Source organism: Pleurodeles waltl, chromosome 1_2 (assembly GCF_031143425.1).
Source record: "Pleurodeles waltl isolate 20211129_DDA chromosome 1_2, aPleWal1.hap1.20221129, whole genome shotgun sequence".
NCBI lineage: Eukaryota > Metazoa > Chordata > Amphibia > Caudata > Salamandridae > Pleurodeles > Pleurodeles waltl.
Window position 1 is genome coordinate 1183529195 of NC_090437.1, and position 20010 is coordinate 1183549204.

The 20010-nt window shown below is 42.1% G+C and overlaps 1 long non-coding RNA gene across 3 annotated transcripts in view; it reads left to right on the forward strand.

The window, feature by feature from the left end:
• LOC138296077 (uncharacterized) overlaps positions 1 to 15284 on the forward strand; it is a 131427-nt gene extending 116143 nt beyond the window's left edge. Inside the window, exons 3-4 of one of the 3 annotated variants that reach the window (XR_011203749.1) lie at positions 5659 to 5985; positions 14276 to 15284. This is a non-coding gene — a long non-coding RNA (uncharacterized lncRNA). The remainder of the gene's footprint in view (positions 1 to 5658; positions 5986 to 14275) is intronic. The other 2 variants (XR_011203748.1, XR_011203747.1) reach the window with 2 other exon arrangements.
• The last annotated feature ends 4726 nt before the right edge of the window (positions 15285 to 20010 follow it).

The following is a 20010-nucleotide window of genomic DNA, read 5'->3' on the forward strand; positions in this document are numbered from 1 at the left end:
TTAAGTTTTATTTCAAATTTTGTTTTCCTTTTGTACACTTGTAGATCCCTCATTTTATAGTATTTTTATCCTATTCTTATTTTCTACTTTTTAGTCTTGTTGCTATATATTTACTAAGCATAGATCATGATTTTATTGTTGTAAATTATTGCTTTGATGGTTATTTAGACCGAATAAAGCTTGTGTGTGACCAGTATAAGTGCAATTATAACTGCAGAATTTCTATGGTTTTGTGTGTGTAAAATGTGAACCTAACTATAACGTCCTAGTAACCTTTGTTTTTTTAGTGAATATAAATATATATATATACACACACACAACTTACAGACATGGAAAGTGACCAATCATAATGTTTCACAAGTTGCCAGGAGTGCCTTGTTAGTCTCTTGATGTTTGCGGAGGGACTATTCTACTTTAGTGATAAGATGCTCCTTCGTTGGATAAGGTGTTGCACATGGCAATGATGGTGTTTAAAATGGGTTAGGACAAAAAGATGTACTTGGCTCAGCACACACAGCTTATGCCCATGCAAGCTCCAAAATTAACAATAAGCAATCCAAACTCGATCAAATGAACAACATTTTGTCAGCAGGAGATGCATCAATAATCAAGGGTGAAAGTTGTCGTAGTCCCAAATAATTTAATTGCTTATAGGTCAGAAGCGTTGTGCAAGTTTTACAAATGACATTAGGCTGACATTCCAATCTTAAAAGAATTTTTCATAATGGCAGAGCAAAACCCAATGCATTTCAGATGAACACTCCCTTCATCAGGGGCAACTGCAAATCACAAATTATTATTTTTTAAATGGCATCATGGGTTCAATAATAAACAACTAACAAATATCTGCACACCTGTGAGTATCACAAGCATCATATTTGCCCATGTTATAATGGTACCCCCTTATTAAAAAAAACAGAATTGTGGCATCAAAAAGGAGCTACGAAAAACTCTACCCTTAGTGGAAAAAGCACATGCCAGTCTACAAAAGCCCTCACTAGAGACAAATAGTGTGTTTCATTGCTCACGCCGATAAGACAAGTGCTCAGACGAACCATGCACAAAACTGAATTGTCATGGCGAAGCAAGGTGATCCACCCATGCAACCATCCTCTCACAGAGAACGGTGTCCAGCAAACTGAAGAACAAACCTTGTGTATAGTGCCTTACAACAAAGGGGTATGCAACATGTGTAGCATAATTGCCAACCAGTTTCGTTTAATGACAATGCCAAAGAGTAACAGCCTGAGATGCTGCCCTCCCTGTGACTATAAGAGTTGCTGAAATACCTGACATCAGTAACCGGATGTGCCAAAATAACGGCAAGCCATAACCTATTGTAACACCCTGGCTCTGTAAAACGTGACAACTCAATGGTCTGCACCCACAGCCACCTGCGCTGCATCCACAAGAAAGACTGAAGCCTACTCAGGGGGAACTTGAATACCCCCCCAGGGATGTGGCGCCGGCCAGAAGTGACGTGCCTCCCTCCCAGAATTCCAACTCTTCCACTTCCACCCCCACCTCACGAGGCGAGAGGGCAGAAGTCCCCTGGCCAGCAACGCAGGGTCAGCGTACAGGGCCAGGGCTGCGGTGGCCCCAGGTCCTAAACCCCACGCCTCCCCAATTGGCGGCACGATCTGTCAAAGTTACTGGTGAACTTAATTGATGTGCAATAAGCAGATGCCAGTGCAAATATTACCTGCGGATCAAGTAAAACATTAAACCATTGTGTGTGGACCCAGTGCCTACAAAGGAACACATGTATCCCAGAAGGAATGATGGAAAAATACAACACACTTCCCTCGTCATAGGCATGCTCTTGTGAATAGAAATAATCAACAGACTGTCGCATAACTGCAACCTGTCATGTCCCGAGCTAACTCTAATTCCCAGAGGCTACTAGTAACAAACTAAATAGTGAAAAATAAATAGATAAATAAACAAGAAGCAATAAAAGTGCAGTGATAATTGTAAACCGCATGCCGAATGATTCAAACTACCCAAAATAAAACTATGTGCATGACCAACCTACCCAAAATAAAACAACATGCACAGTGAAAGCACGCGAAAAAGATGTGTGACTGAAAGTTTGCTGCTCTCCACTTGTTGTCCAGGAGAATAAGCACAAAATAAACACACACAAGACATGTTAATAATGCTGTTGATTATAAGGCAGCATCGACATTTGTGATAGTCAATATAAAAACACATCATACATTGTAGCTATTCCCAGTGAAAACAGTAGATTATGATGCATACAGTTTTAAACTGTAAATTAATAGGTAACTATGAGCATAGTTTAAAATCAAAATAGAAAAATCTAATTTTTGTAAAAAATATTGCGCATAAAGCCACGCAAACCCGAACATGTGGAAATATACATGTACAGGTATGGAAATATCCATAGGTTTTGAACACTGAAAAAGGACCCGGCACATCAAAGTGTTTTTTAGTACGCAAGATATTATTGTCCCATATCCTTGACTTGCATCTTAAATCACATAGTTCCACAATCCAGTTTTATAGAATCACTATTTTTTATTGATCCAGAATAAAAATACATAATCCATAGCCAACGCGTTTCATCCTAAAGGACTTCTTCAGGGCTAAAGAAATATAAACATATAAAACCTTATATCAGTATGACATTATGCCTAAATCCTAAAGTGCTATACAATTAAAATACAGTGAAAAAACCTTAAAACCACTTACTACCATCACCATAATTTAATTATATTATTCCATTCAGTGATCTCCCATTGTTTTATAGATCTATAATTTTACATTTATATTAAATTTTCTATACAAATCTACTATTCATTAATGATTAGGCATATTAGTTTTAATCAACTCTTATATATATAATATAATATAATATATATACATGAAAATTTCAATTTTATATTCACACCATTCTGATTTTAGGATGTATGTAAATACTAGAGATAGACAAAATAGGAAGAAGATGGTCCATCAGTTAAAAAAACACTCGTATTGCAATAAAAATTCATACTCATTGGTTAATAATCCAAATGTATATATCAGAAATTGTTTTTACTAAAATTGCTATCACATATAATTAAAAGAAATGGTGGCCATATTGAAGACCACAGCATTTATGTTCTTTTAATTAGACACTTATTAATTACAATCTGAATGTGGGTCATGTATTTGTGGCAGCCAATTTCAGATGACATCTATATTCATACAATTGCATAATCATATGTGCTGTTAATTTATAAAATTGGATCAGTTATCAAATTCATGATATTAATTACAATCCCCATTTTTTGGGCTTTTACTGAATTCAATTTTTTGATTAAATGGGCTTTATGTGAATGTGCAGTGTCATCCCAATAACCACTGAGTCAAAATTACATGCCACTTTATTACATGACCTTTATAGCAATTATAATTTCAGTCGACCTGAACTCCTACCTCATACTTAAAACGTGTAGCGTACTCCTCAAAAGGATGTATTTTAAGCAACATATCACCCAAACTGCTCATGTGTTCCTACCACGTTCCTATACCTGTGAATGCTTTCACAGCCTCATTACAGACCGCATACTTGTGGCGGCTATTTTGGAGTGGAGTTAACATTCATACAATAATATATTTTTAACAAAATTGGTTTCTTATATTTGATCGATTGCCGAAATCATAGTGCTTATTATAATTTCACTGTTTTATATCGACCCACCATGTTGAAAAATCTTATCAATTATACCGTTATTACTAACTTAATTTTACTATTATCAGCATCAATAGAGGGTCATATGCAGATATCTTCTCATTTAAGATGATACGTCTATTGTGTTGATTATACTTTCAATTGACCCGAAATCATACCTCATGATCCAAAGGTTTGATGTGCTCCACAGCAGAACGCCATCTGAGGATTTATAGTATTGCATGTCGATATGAAAGAACACAATTTGTTAATATCATATTGTTCATAACTAATCCACTCGTAGGAATCAACATTGTTAAAAACTATACGATCGTACGAAGGTGGACACCACTTTAAAAGTGGCTGCCTGGGATACTTGTTGAGGACACGTAATATGTCAAATTTATACATATTAAGTTGAACGAGGAGGTATCAGGTGATAATTGATAAGCATCTACAGTTTAGTATGTTAACATGATAGAATATAGATGGAATTAACATCATGTTTCCAATTAATTTATTTTTGCAATGAACCTTGTTAGAAACTATTTGATCGTATGAAGGCAAACACCACCTCAAAATGGCCACCTTAGACATACGGCCTGGAGTGAGTCCAGTAATGGACCCTCCAAGTGTAAGCAGTTATTCAAAGGTATATAAGCGATGCAAGAACATACGATTAGTTTTGCTGGCACATTGGTTAGATGACGTTCTGCCACGGAGCGCGTCAAACGTTTGGATCATGAGGTATGATTTTGGGTCAATTGAAAGTATAATCAACACAATAGACTCATCGTCTTGAATGAGAAGATACATGTACATGACCCTCTATTGATGCCGATAATAGTAAAATTAAGTTAATATTAACGGTATAATTTATAAGATTTTTCAACATGGTGGGTCGATATAAAATAGTGAAATTATAATAAGCACTATGATTTCGGCAATCGATCAAATATAAGAAACCAATTTTGTTAAAAATATATTATTGTATGAATGTAAACTCCAGTCCAAAATGGCCATCATAAGTATGCGGTCTGTAATGAGGCTGTGAAAGGATTCACAGGTATAGGATCGTGGTAGGAACACATGAGCAGTTTTGGTGATATGTTGCTTAAATTACGTCCTGTTGAGGAGTACGCTACACATTTCAAGTATGAGGTAGGAGTTCAGGTCGACTGAAATTATAATTGCTATATGGGTCACTAATAAAGTGGCATGTAATTATGACTCGGTGGTTATTGGAATGACACTGCACATTCATATAAAGCCCATTTATTAAAAAAATGTATTCAGTAAAAGCCCAAAAAATGGGGATTGAAATTGATAACATGATTTTGATAACTGATCCAATTTTATAAATTAACAGCGCATATGATTTTGCGTTTGTATGAATATAGATGTAATCTGAAATTGGTTGCCACAAATACATGACCCACAATCAAATTGTAACTAATAAGTGTCTAATTAAAAGAACATGAGTGCTGTGGTCTTCAATTGGCCACCATTTCTTTTAATTATATGTGATAGCAATTTTAGTAAAAACTATTTCTGACATATACATTTGGATTATTAACCATTGAGTATGAATTTTTATTGCAATATGAGTGATTTTTGAACTGATGGACCATCTTCTTCCTATTTTGTCTATCTCTAGTATATACATACATCATAAAATCAGGATGGTGTGAATATAAAATTGAAATTTTAATGTCTATATATTGAGTATATAAGAGTTGATTAAAATTAATATGCCTATTCATTAATGAATAGTAGATTTGTATAGAACATTTAATATAAATATAAAATAATATAGATCTATAAGACAATGGGAGATCACTCAATGGAATAATATAACTAAATCAGGGTGATGGTAGTATGTGGTTTTAAGATTTTTTCACGGTATTTTAATTGTATAGCACCTTAGGCTTTAGGCATAATGTCATACTGATATAAGGTTTTATATGTTTATATTTCTTTAGCCCTGAAGAAGTCCGTTAGGATAAAACGCGTTGGCTATGGATTATGTATTTTTATTCTGGATCAACAAAAAATAGTCATTCTATGAAATTGGATTGTGGAACTCTATGATTTATGCAACTCAAGGATATGGGACAATAATATCTTGGATACAAAAAACACTTTGATGTGCCGGGTCCTTTTTCAATGTTCAAAACCTATGGTTATTTGAGGCCTAGGGGGTTGGTCCTCAAGACCTGAGCACCAATAGTGTTATTAACCGTGTATACAACTATACAGTAGATGAAGGTGCGGCAACGATCACCTCGACCCCTGTGCTATATTGAAAGGTATGTAAATATGTGCAAGAGGTCTGAACCGTAGTTATATAAAACAACAATTCCTAAACAGGCGCTTGAAGGTGCCAATTGTGACAAAAAAAGCTGATTGGACACTATTATCCACTAGTTTACAAAAAGCATGCCATTTCTAATTTGTCATTCAAGTCTGTGGGAACGAGGCTATTCAGTGTCTTATTCCAATGAATTTCACGTTGTGATAGGCGTTTTGAATGTTAGTCCTAGGGTTCATCATAATGCATTCCAGCATGGTAAATCGTAGTTGAGCTATGCTGTTTGTGGTCAATCCAATATGCTGCAAAAGATGAGTTTCTGTTCTTGTTTCTGATCATACTCTTGTGCTTCGGGATGCATATCTTAATGCGCCACTCTGTTTTGCCTACATGCATAAGGCCACATGGGCACTTGATGGTATAAATCACTGTTTGAGTATTGCAGTCCATTGTATATTTCAATTGAATCAATTTGCCCATCTGTAGGTGAGAAACAGTGCTGTCTGCCATTACATTACTGCAATGTATACAACCATGACATTTTGTCATCCCCTTGTCTGACATATCAGAATTTTGTTTGTTGGATGACAACATTTCTTTCAAACTCCGTGTACGCTCATGTGCAAATAGAGGTTTAGAGCAAACAGACCATTGAAATCTGGTTCCGTTTGCAGTAGTTCCGAATGCCCAATAATGATCTTTTTTATGACAGTTGACAGAGTAGAGACTCTAGACACAAAAACCTCTTGTGATTAGCTAATTGACTGTTTCTTTTCTAACAGCCTGGGACGTTCTATGGTAGAAGTGCGCTGAAAGGCTGAGTCCAGTATTTGTTCTGGGTAACCTTCCGTCGCAAATTACCTGTTAGATGTGTGTGTGTGCGCGCAAATTTCAGCATCAGATGTAATCTGTTTTCATGTGTCAAAATTGTGAAAAAGGCAAGTGTCCCTTCAGTGATGGTCGATGAAAGCTACTGAATAATAACATGTTATTCCTGTCAGTAGGTTTTTTAAATACTGTGGTAGAAATACCAGCAGATGTAAGTTCAAGGTGAACATCTACATAAGTGATGCTTGTCTTGTTGATGTAGTGAGTGAATTGGATCCTGGATTTTGTTTGATTCAGTTCAGAAATCTGTTGGTCAAGAAGATCCTCAGGGTATTTCCAAATCACAAAAATGTCATCAGTGTACCTTAGGCACATAACTAAGTGTGTCTGTCAAGCCTCAGAATTATAAATGAAGTTGGTCTCAAACTTTCCCATGAAAATATTGGCATAGCTGTGAGCCCCAGAAAAACACATAGATGTGCTATGCTTCTGTAAATACTACATGGCTTTCCAAGTGAAATAGCTGTGGAACAAAAATGTAACACTTCCAACAGAAAAACCTTATTGGCATGAACTTTGTCTTGATTAATAAGTTTCCATTCCACATCTTCAATGCCCTCATTATGATGTATGGAGGTATATAATGAGGTAACATCAACAGTACAGAGCCACCAATCATCCTAGTCAGTGAATTGTAGTGATGACAAATGTTTAAATCTGTGCTGTCTTGAACATAAGAACGCCAATTTTGAACAAAAGGTTGTAGAAATGTATCTAGGTATTTCCCAAGAGATTCATGCTATAGGTCTGAATGGAAGATCAGTGATGCTTTTATAAATCTTGGGTAGCATGTAAAGACGTGGTCCTCTAGGAAACTTAGTGAATAGGAAAAGATGTGTGTTATGGTTGATCCACCCATGATCAAAAGCCTTTCCCAGTGTCTTGGCAAATTCAGTAGTGAGATCATACTCAAGTGGCATGTAAATGTTTTCATCAGAAACATGTGCTGATACTCTAACCTCATAGAAGATGTGATCCATGACCACTAGCGCACCACCTTTCTCTGCTGGTTGAAATGCTAAGTCCTTGTTATGAGCCAATCAGAGTAGAGCACACCGTTCACGTGTTGACAATGTAGTAATGCAGGAGTGATTAAAATCAGTCCGCTGTAAGTCCTTTCTCATCAATGATTCAAATATATCAAGAGTTTTATGAGATGCAGGTGCACAAAATGTAATCCTTCGTTTAAACTCCAAGTTATCAGATTCTTCTCCAATAGAAACCGTGGATTCCAAGTGCTCAAAAAAGTAACATAACCTCAATTTGTGCATAAATGTAAAGAATGACACTTCAGATTGCAATGGAATAGATTGATATGTTGGTACAAACAATGTTCCTTTATTGAGAAATGCCTCCTGTAAGGCTGTTAGCCTTGTCAATGAAATGTGGACAACTAATGTTTCATCTGACTTCTCAGTATCATGCCTTCCTTTTCCTTTGTTACGGCCCCTCCAGGCCTTCCCATGCCTGAAAATTCACAGCTAGTGACTGCCGGTGGCTGATGTTTGGCAGCTGGACTCATGGACAAAAACGAACTCTGAGCTTGAGTAGCTTCCAATGTAGGTTCCACTTGTTTCTCAACCGGAACAATAGTAGAACTAATTGGTGGTGAGTTGGTAAAGTATCACTGTTGGTGGCCTTGCTCTCCTCAGATGATGGGGTTTGCGTTTTCTTAAGAACGCGTTTCTGGGCATATACCTCTGCCCACGTGTACACTTCATAAAATTCATAATCAATGGTTTCTCCTTTAAAATTACTTATTTTGTGTTCATGAATCTCCTTGGCATATGAATCCAGTTTAGAGTTGATCTCAATAAGAGAAATTTGCCAAGTATCCGCATACATACTGTTAGAAATGGGGTCTTTGGCTGGCAGTCAGGTTTCCCCCTGTCCAAGCAAGATCCTCACTCTAGTCAGGGTAAAAGAGAATCACCCTCAGCTAACTCCTGCTTACCCCCTTGGTAGGTTGGCAAGAGCAGTAGGCTTAATTTCAGAGTGCTAGGTGTAAAGTATTTGTACCAACACACACAGTAACTTAATAAAAACACTACAAAATGACACAACACAGGTTTAGGAAAATAGAGAATATTTATCTAAACAAAACAAGACCAAAACAACAAAAAATAACTATACACAAGTCAAGTTATCAATAAAAAAGCAAAAAGAGTCTTCATGTAGTTTTAAATACACACTAACATTATTAGCGTGAAAATGTACCTTGGGTGCATCAAAAACAACCCCGCACGGGCGAATGTGCATCATAAATGGCTTGCGATCCGTCGATTTCACTCACGAGCAAGACTTGTGTTGTTTCTTCTTTTGTCGGGTCAGGGTGCATTGTTTCTTCTCTCTGCAGGAGAGCAATGCGCCGATCCGGTCAGCACTCTCAGGTCCAGGCAGGCCTTGCATTGTTTTTACATGCCCAGCGGTGCTTGTGTCTCAAATCCAGCCGCATGATGATCCGAAAACCATGCAGCGCATGTTGCGATCTCACCAGCCTCCGTCAACGATGCTGCGCGTCGTTTCTCCAGGTCTGTGCGTCAATTCCTTGGTCGTGTTGCAGGTGAGCATTGATTTTCAGCCGCAAAGCTGGCGGCGGTCTTTTTTTTTAGCCACAGATCCATGTCGCGTAGATCTTTTCCCCGCACAGTGTTCTGTGTGTGGACTCTTAGGCTGCCAGTTTCTCCTTTTAGGGTCCCAGGAACTGGATGGGCACCACAGGGCAGAGTAGGGGTCTCTCAAGAGACTCCAGGTGCTGGCAGAGGGAAGCCTTTGCTGACCCTGAGATTTGAAACAACAGGAGGCAAGCTCTAAATCAAGCCCTTGGAGATCTTCACAAGATGGAAGGCACACAAAGTCGAATCTTTTCCCTCTTACTCTGGCAGAAGCAGCAACTGCAGGATAGCCCCACAAAGCACAGGCAGGACAGCTCTTCTTCCTCAGCTCTTCAGTTCTTCTCCAGGCAGATGTTCCTCTTGGTTTCCAGAAGTGTTCTAAAGTCTGTGGTTTTGGGTGCCCCTATACCCATGTTCTCCTTTGAATTAGACCTACTTCAAAGCAAAGTTTCTCTTGATTGTGAAATCCTGCCTTGCCCAGACCAGGCCCCAGACACTCACCAGGGGGTTGGAATCTGCATTGTGTGTGGGCAGGCACAGCCCTTTCAGGTGTGAGTGACCACTCCTCCCCTCCCTCCTAGCAAAGATGGTTCATCAGGAAATGCAGAATACACCCCAGCTCTCTTTGTGTCACCTTCTGGTGTGAGGTGTAACCAGCCCAACTGTCAAACTCACCAAGACAGAGAATCCACAAACAGGCAGAGCCACAGAAATGGTATAAGCAAGAAAATGCTCACTTTCTAAAGGTGGCATTTTCAAACACACAATCTTAAAATCAACTTTACTAAAAGATGTATTTTTAAATTATGAACTCAGAGACCCCAAACTCCTCATGTCCATCCGCTCCCAAAGGGAATCTACACTTTAATCATTTTTAAAGGTAGCCCCCATGTTAACCTATGAGAGGGACTGGCCTTGCAACAGTGAAAAACAAATTTAGCAGTATTTCACTGTCAAGACATATAAAACACATTACTATATGTCCTAACATAGCCATACACTGCGCCCTTCCTTGGGGGATACCTAGGGCCTACCTTAGGGGTGACTTACATGTAAGAAAAGGGAAGGTTTAGGCCTGACAAGTGGGTACACTTGCCAAGTCGAATTTACAGTTAAAACTGCACACACAGACACTGCAATGGCAGGTCTGAGACATGATTACAGAGCTACTTATGAGGGTGGCACAACCAGTGCTGCAGGCCCACTAGTAGCATTTGATTTACAGGCCCTGAGCACCTCTAGTGCGCACTGTACTAGGGGCTTACTAATAAATCAAATATGCCAATCATGGAGAAACCAATTACATACACATTTTGTAAAGGAGCACTTGCACTTTAGCACTGGTTAGCAATGGTAAAGTGCCCAGAGTAACAAAAACAGCAAAATCAGAGTCCTGCACACATCAACAACCTGGAAAACAGAGGCAAAAAGTTAAGGGAGACCACGCCAAGGATGAAAAGTCTAACACGTGTCCCCCCCAGCTGAAAGTGGGGAGGAACTACCCAACCTCATGGGAGTTATCATCACTGAGGTGGAAGAACCTGGACAGACCATCAGCATTGGCGTGCTCTGTACCAGGACGGTGTTCCACCATAAGGTCCATCCCCTGCAGGGAAATGGACCACCTAAACAGTTTGGGGTTCTCACTCCTCATCTGCATAAACCATCTGAGTCGCCTGTGTTCAGTGTGAACTCAAAAGTGAGTCCCAAACAAGTAGGGTCTTAGCTTCTTCAAATCCCAGACCACTGCAAACGCTTCACGTTCTATTGCACTCCACCTACCTTCCCCGGAAAGTAACCTTCTGCTAATGAAGGGTACGGGTTGATCTAGGCCCTCTTCATTAAGCTGTGAGAGTACTGCTCCAATACCATGCTCTGAGGCATCTGTTTGCACAACAAACTCCTTGGAGTAGACAGGTGCCTTCAGCACAGGTGCTGTGCACATGGCAGCCTTCAGGGCATCAAAAGCGGTCTGGCAAGCCTCAGTTCAGATCACCTCCCTAGGTTGCTTCTTTGAAGTCAACTCAGTCAAGGGGGTAACAGTGGTACCATATCCCTTGACAAACCTCCTATAGTATCCTGTGAGACCTAGGAAGGCTCTCACTTCAGTCTGGGTCTCCCAAGCCAGAATTGTATCAATCTTTGGCTGTAGGGGAGCCACCTGGCCACTCCCCACCTGGTGTCCCAAGTACACCACAGAACCCTGCCATATTTGGCACTTTCTTGCCTTAATAGGGAGGACCTTTAACACTCTCCAGAGGTGTTACAGGTGTTCCTCCCATGTGGAACTAAACACAGCAATGTCATCCAGGTAAGCAGCACTGAACTCATCCAGACCAGCCAACACCTGGTTGACCAACCTCTGAAAGGTGGAAGGGGCGTTCTTCATCCCAAACGGCATGACTTTAAATTGAAAGTGTCCATTTGGGGTAGAAAATGCTGACCTCTCCTTTGCCCCGTCAGTTAGGGCAATCTGCCACTACCCAGATGTTAAGTCAGACGTACTGAGGTACTTGGCAGCTCCCAACCGGTCAATGAGCTAATCAGCTCAGGGGATGGGGTGTGCGTCAGTCTTTCTGACCGCATTGAATCCCCAGTAGTCCACACAGAACCTGAGTTCTGGAGTGGCACCAGGTGCTGCAGCCTTTGGGACCAATACCACTGGGCTGGCCCAAGGACTGCTGGAGTGCTCAATAACCCCTAGGGTAAGCATTTTGGATACTTCATCCTTAATGCATGCCCTGACCCTGTCAGTCACCCTGTAAACTTTTTGTTTAATAGGTGTACTGTCCCCAGTGTCCACATCATGTGTGCACAAGTGTGTGACTCCTGGGATCAGGAAAAACAGTGAGGCAAACTGTCCCATCATGTGGCAACAGTCACCCTGCTGCTCCTCAGTCAGGGAGTGGGAGAGGATCACTCCCTCCACAGACCCATCTTTTTCTCCTGCAGACAGGAGGTCAGGAAGAGGCTCATTCTCCTCCTCCACCCCATCATCTGTCGCAAGGAGGAGCATGGACAGTTCAGTCCGCTAAAAGTGAGGTTTGAGGCAGTTGACATGCAGGACCCTTAACCTTGGAGACTGCAAGTCCACCAGGTAGGTGACTTCACTCTTGCGCTCCACCACCTCAAATGGCCCAGTCCACTTATCCCGGAGCACCCTAGGCTCCACTGGCGCCATCACCCACACTTTCTGACCAGGTTGAAACTCGACCAGAGTGGCACTCCGGTTGTACCAATGTTTCATATCCTCCTGGCTTGCTTCTAGTTTCTCCTGTGAGAGACTCCTGAAGTGGGAAGTCTGGTTTCTCAAAGCTAGCATGTAGCTAAATACAACCTGGGGGGTTTACTAGTAGCTTTCTCCAAAGCCTCCTTCACCAGACTCAAGGGTCTCGTCACAGGGTGTCCATATATCAGCTCAGAGGGACTAAACCCATGTCCATTTTGAGGCACCTCCCTGTAAGCGAACACAAGGCATAGCAAGAGGATGTCCCACTTTCGCCTCAAGGGCTCTGACAGGCCCTGAATCATGCCATTCAAGGTGCAGTTGAATCTATCAACCAGACCATTACCTTGGGGGTGGTAAAGTGTGGTGAACTTGTAGGTCACCCCACACACTTTCCACAGAGACTTCATATATGTGAATATGAAGTTGGTACCCCTATCAGATACCACTTCCTTGGGGAACCCCATGCGGGTAAAAACCCTCATCAGGCATGACCCACCACAGGGTAAATGACTGACCTCAGAGGATTGGCTTCTGGGTACCGGGTGGCATGGTCCATCAAGACCAGGATGAACCTGTTGCCCAAGGCATTGTTTCTGCTTTGTTAGCAACCTGTGCTTCTCTGGTTGACTGTTCTCCCTGCTGTATCAGCAGGATGCCACTATTTTGGCCAGCCTCAGTTTTCTTCCCTAGCCCCAGTCTCCACTACAGCATGGGAAATGGAGAGTGGTTCAGTTAATTGGGGGAGGGGGAGAGGGCAAGGCAGGTTTGTGGCTGTGCCTTAACATGCTTTGCAGTTCAGGTTTGTTCTGGCAGAATGCAGAGCCTCCCTCACAGCACCTGTACTTTATTGTTGAGGGCGAGGTCTTGGGGCCATTGCTGACTGTCAGCCTGCTGGGATACTATGGGGGAATCTCTCCTCTTCTCTGCAGTGGTAGAGAGCAGGTGGCCACTAGAGGGTGTACTCTGCACTTTGTGCCTGTCCTGCTGTTCCACACAGCCTTGGCCTCCAGTCCAGTGGGAATTGGAGAGCAGCTATGCTACTGCCGGGCCACGGGTGAGATCATATTCTGATGTTGTTGCACCGTATATGCTCATTATGGTGCTGGGTGCACCACCCTAAAATCTCTTTATTCATTAACTTTATATGGATCATTTAGGAGAGTGACAAAAGGAAATCTCAATTATTGCAACAACAATCAAATCATCAAGTTTTAGACTTTAGAGTCAATAAAAAAAATGTTAAGTAATTTTAAATGATTCATTATATATATATTTTTCATTAGTTTATTCATTTCAAATATCAATATACTGTAATTTTGGAGCAGATATGCTAATATGAGAAATTTCTAATATTTGCGTATGAATACTAATGAGAAATATTGATGAAGAAACTAATATTTGAAAATAACGTGTATGGGTAAAATGTGCCCATGGGGAGTGGTCACCATGTGTATTAACAAGATGCTAAATAATGAAAAATATATATTAAGTTGTATTAATATGTCATATTTGAATGTATAACCTATGTTTTATGAAAATTTGTGTTCTTAACTTAGCCAAACTGGAGGCCTGGTCTTTGCTGGACCTTGCGTGTTTTAACGTGGAGACACGACAAGCTGCCGAGGACTGGAACTGGAGGAAAGGACAATGAACTGTACAGAGTTCAGAGAGCTCTGCTAGAAACTCCTGTAAATGTACCAGTGGACAGGAAATAATGAGGACAAATTCATACAATTATGTGTAGTGTAGGCTAAACGTACTTTCCCAGGATTTGAACAATGGAAGCACTGACTAAAAGACTGGGAGCGACAATTTTGTTACCTGAAGAGCCGGATGATGTTTTCATCGACAGAAGAAACAATCAAACTAATGGAACTTGAAGCCTGAATAGACGTGAACATGTGGTAAACAAAAACTATAGGTTAGAGTCATAACTTCTGATAAGGTTGACAAATGAGCAATTAGTGGGATGCACTGAGAGACCCTGAGAAAAAGTCATGACAGGAGAAGGAAATTTAGAGCTGAGAGGCGAAAGTTGTTGACGTCAAGAGACGCTGTCTGAAGTGCTGATAATTGAGCTTACTCTCAGTGAGCCTGATACTTTGCTGATGACTGTTGACCTGGAGAAGAAGACTGACTCGTTGCTGATCTATCTTGGATAGGTAGCTATAACAATGTGACTGACTAGTGCGGGCTTTTTCTTCTAGGTACCAACTGCACTGTTTAAAATGTTTTTCTCTTTTATATAGATTTTTCCAAATGAATGGTTTTTGTCTTAATTGTTTTTGCATGAAGACCCACATGCTGATGCTAATCTGGGTCAGGTAGGCTGACAAGGGTCACTTTAACGGTGACAACTGACTGACTGAATTGCATTGCTGAATTATTCCATAAAATGTTAAATGATTTGCTGACTTATGTTGTTGCTTTGCTTGCTTGAGATTTTCTTGACGAACAATTGCTTTGATTAACAATAAAGTCAAATAAATATTTTGATTAGAATTGTAGCTAATAGGGAATAAAAAGAACGATTAACCAAGTTGAGAGTTATGGTAGTTTTTTATTAGATAGGGGTTTTCTTAATGTGTGTTATTGATTGTACTACTTATTAATGGTCCATTGGTCTACCACTTAGCTGGGATACTCCATGCTATCCAAAAGGATCATCGACCTATACGCGTCCCCTTGTAAGTTTACTTACTAAGTATCAGGCACACTAGCAGGTATTGGTAGCAGCTTGATGGTTAGTTTCATTTGGGAACTAGTTAAGTGGTGACAAGTGGTTATGTTCAGTTGTTTGTATTTTATGAAGTTTGATTTTCTGAAATGGCAATGGTAGCAAAGATAAAGTTCCCTTAAACCTAAAAATTACTTTCCCAGATCCTGGATCCCGTTGGTAAGGTTGAGTATGTTCTCGGCGTATTTTTGAGATAGTATGAGAGTAGTAGGTTGCGCTTGCACAGGCTTAAGCAAAATCGCAGGTGAATTGTGATGTATGTGAGGTAATAGTAGGGAGTCTGCGTACTCCAGTTAAGGGTTGGTAGGAGTGTGCGTACTTCATAGTGTGAGAGTAGGGAAGTCGTCGAACTTCATATGTGTGTGGCGCTTTGTGCTAGAAAATTATCCACGTAGTTTTTGGTGATGTACGGACCCTGCGTGGTCTAAGGCTCCAGAGTATATTGACAAGTGTAGGAGACACTTGGCTATATGTTGTAATTTGTCTGGTTTAGTAGGTTGATCGGGTGTGGTCAACAAGTTAGTGTGCATGGCAGTTGAGTAAAAGAAGCTTTGACTGAGATTTGGCGAGTCCTATGTGCACCAGGACAGACCCACTGATCAGTTGAGAGTGGAATTAGAAGGTCGAATTTTGCTTGCGAATGTGGGGGACTGAGAAAGAGGAATAGCTAAAGAGCAATAGGGAGCCATTAGTGAAAATCCGTAAGGTCCCTGAAGCGATTGTGTCCCTTCCTGTAGTAAACCAGCAGGTTTGTTTTAGTTATTATTTTGGCAATGGCGCTCGCAATAAAATTGCATTTGTTGAGTGAAATCGAGTTGAGGAAGACCAGCAGCAAGACTTTGTCAGGCGCTGTGTGTCAGTGTGAGGTCAGTGTGTGCCACGCTGGGATAGGTCGGTTAGTGAGAAGAGCCGCAACCGGATTGGCAGCCGTCCGTAAGAGGCAATTGGTCGAGTAAAACGGGTGAAGGGAATCTCTGTAGTAAAAGTCATTTCATTTATTGAATTAAAAGTACACAAAAACAGGTAAAATGAGGTTTTTCAAGGCATTAAAGAGTGCAATGAAGGGTGATTCTTACATTAAGGCATCAGTGGGGGAGCCGACCCCCCCCTCCGGAGGATTCTCCAGCGTATCTTGTGATGACAGAGAAAGGTATGGCTCCGTGCCTTTGGTTAAAGCAATGGAGTAAATTGACTAAGAATCAAGGGACATTAGCTTTTCTGGAACATGGAACGTTTAATTTGAGAATTTTGGATCAGTTGCGATTATCATTGTATGATATGAAGCCATTGCCGAGACCAGCACAGTTCGAGGCTTTAGCAGTTTGGGAGCTAGTAGCCAGACAGCAGCAAGATCTGAAGTTCAAAAGAAGGATGAAGAATGTAAAAAGGTCGCTAACGGAAGCTAGATGGGTTAGGGAGCAAAAGAGATGGAGAATGGCGACCATGAAAGAGATTAAAATGTTTCCAGCAATTACAGAGGGTGATGAGTCAGAAAAAGGGGATAGTGCCAAGGAAGAGGAGAGCGAGGGAAAGAAGAAAAGGAAAAAGTCTTTTGTAGATGATGATGACTCTGATGTTGAGGATCTCATTACGCAGTTGCTAATAGATAGGCCTCCACCTATGACAACCTATGCAGGGGGTCCAGGAACTAATGCAACAGCCCCTCCTGCCACTCCTGGAACATCTCAGGGAGTTGCGGGAGCTGTACAAGCAGAAGGAGGACAGTTACCAGGGATAGTACGAAGTACACCTGTTGCAGGAACTAGTACTGTAGCTCAGGCACAGATGCACCCACCTTCAGTACAGAGGATTTATCCAGATGTACCAGTTCTTGAAACTGTTTCAAATATCATGGTGCCAAAAGAGCAAGTGCTCCCGAAGCCAATGTTGATTCAAACAGACCCGACACCAAAGTTGTTACCCTCAGCACAGACGAAGTTTACCCCGTTGACAGGATCTTTGGCTGATTTTACACCAGTTATGAATCAGGCAATGGGGGTACCACTCGCACAAGGTGCAGGTGCAAGGGCAGCTCCAGATGCAATATTGTTACTAATTACTGTTGGTCCAGCGGTACCTTTGTATGCACAGAAGTAAATGGAAACAGGGGAACAAACTGACGTCACAGAGTCTTGTGAGAAGGGGAGCGGGAGATTCAACACAATTGACATCATCTACAGGACAGGGTTTTGGTGAACCTAGACCTTCTATGGGTTTTAGTCCTTTTGTGGCATTGCCAGATGCGGTAAATGTCTCAAATACAAGTCAGAGCTTGAGACTCCTGACACCGCAAGGTCCGGGCACAGTGGCACAGCAGCTGCCGGTCCCGAATGCAAATAATATTTCATTACAAGGGTTAACAGCTCAGCAGTTGAATAACTGGTTGGATAGTCTAAATACTCCTCAGAATGCATCGAAAGGGGAAGATCAGCTGAACCGAGTGGGATTGAATATTGAGGCAAATGAGTTAGTCGAGGGAACAATGGGAATGAATAGTTTAGAATCCTATGCTGAAGAAGAGCTGAGGTATTTATGCCCAAGGTTCACAAAAGAGGTGGGATAAATACACCACAGGTTAGCGGAATTGGAAGAAAAGCATGACATTGATCTTAAAAGAACGAAGCATTTAAGACAGAGTTACAGATTAGATTTTGAGACAAGGGATTTTGAACACATGAGATCAGCTGGAATGAAGGCACACTTAAAGGACTTACTACAGAGTGCACAGATTTGGGGAGCATTAGAGAAGTGGGAAGGCAGATAGACAAAGAAAAAGGCGAAACGAAAACGAGATTCCCAAGAAGGAGCAGAGGGAGCCGAGAAAGGGGAATCCGTCAAAATGCTTCAGATGAGAGAAATTCCAAGGGGTCAATTTGTTCATGTCCCATGGCACAGAAGTGACATATTGGTCCTCATTACGACCTCGGCGGTCTTTTCGTAAGACCGCCGAGGTACCGCCGTGCTGAAGACCGCCAGTGGTGGCGGTCTTCCGCGCCGTGTATTATGACCGCTTGCAGCACTCTGTCGTTTTTCCATACGGAAAGCCGCCAGCAGCTATACTGGCGGCCGGCGGGAAAGTGGAGGCTGCTCAACCTCCACCGCCACGTCAACAGAACACCGTCCACAGAATCATGTCCCATGATTCGGTGTGGCGGTGTTCTGGTGACGGTGTGCTGGTGGCGGAGCTGCCCCCATGGATCCCGTCCCCTCCCGGAAGGCCAACGGACAAGGTAAGTTGATCGTCCGTTAGGGGAGGGGGGTGGGCGGGTGTTGTGTGTTGTGTGCGTGCATGGGGATATGCGTGTGTGTGTGTAGAGGGGGTGTGTGAGTGCGTGTATGCGTGCGGGGTTGCTGTGTGTATGGGAAATGTGTGCGGGTCGGTCGGTGTGCATGTCTGTTTGTATGTGTGCGGGTATGTGTTGTGATGTATGTGTGCATGTAGGGGTGCATGTATGTGCATGTTGGGGGTGTGTGCGTGTAGGGGTGTGTATATGTGTACATGTGCATGTTGGGTTGAGGGTGGGGAGGGGGGTTGTGCCACCTTTGGGGGGTGGCAGGGGGGCATGGGGTGTGGGGGGAGGACTTGTGGGGGGTAGCGGGGGTGTGGGAGACCCCTATCAGTGCCAGGGAAGGAATTCCCTGGCATTGATAGTGCCTACCGCCATGGATCTCATGGCGGTTCCCACTCACCCGAAATCCATGGCGGTATGCAGGGTCCTGATACCATTGGCGGTCTAGTGACGGCCGCCGGGCTGGAGACCGAAATCTCCAGCCCAGCGGTCATCACTGCCATGGCGGTTGGAATGGTGAAGTGGCGGATGACTGCGGCGGTAATTCCATTTTTTTTTTCTCCGGCCTGTTTGCGGTCTTACTGCCGCTTTACCACCGACCGCCAGGGTCGTAATGAGGGCCATTGTCTTTTTGCCAATGATTATCTTAAGTTGAGAGAGAAGCCAGTTGAATGGTATCAGCAGACTGAGAGGTTTGTGAAGCTCTCTAAATGTTTGTGGGAAGACCTGAACACTCTATTGGAGATAGTTGTTCCAGCCTCCTTATGGGTCGAGTGTAAGGGGGCAGTAGACTGGCCAACAAGTGAACCCGAGAGGGACAAGGTTACAGGCGCACTGTCACCTGAGGTAATGAAGAATTATTATAAGGTGATTGAGTTCCTGAAGACTAGGGTTTGTCCTAAGAACATTGATTGGCAGCAGATTGATAGGACAGTCCAGGAGTCTAAAGAGTCAATACATACTTACTATGAAAGGTTACTGAAGGCTTTTAGGGAGTACAGTGGCAAGGAAGCGGTTGAACCAAAAGATATGTTGCATTTTGTGTTCAGATTTGTTGAAGGGTTGAGACCAGAAGTAGGGCAGATGATTTGCTGGCAGGCGAAGCCGATTGATGAGGTGCTGCAGTATGCTAAAGATTGTAGTGATGAGATCGAATTGAAACAAAAGAAATTGAAAGAGAAAGCAATGGTGATGCAGATCAAGGCAGCCCAATCAGGAGTACAAGGAGCTTTAGTGCCGCCGATGCCACCGCAACAGAGAGCTG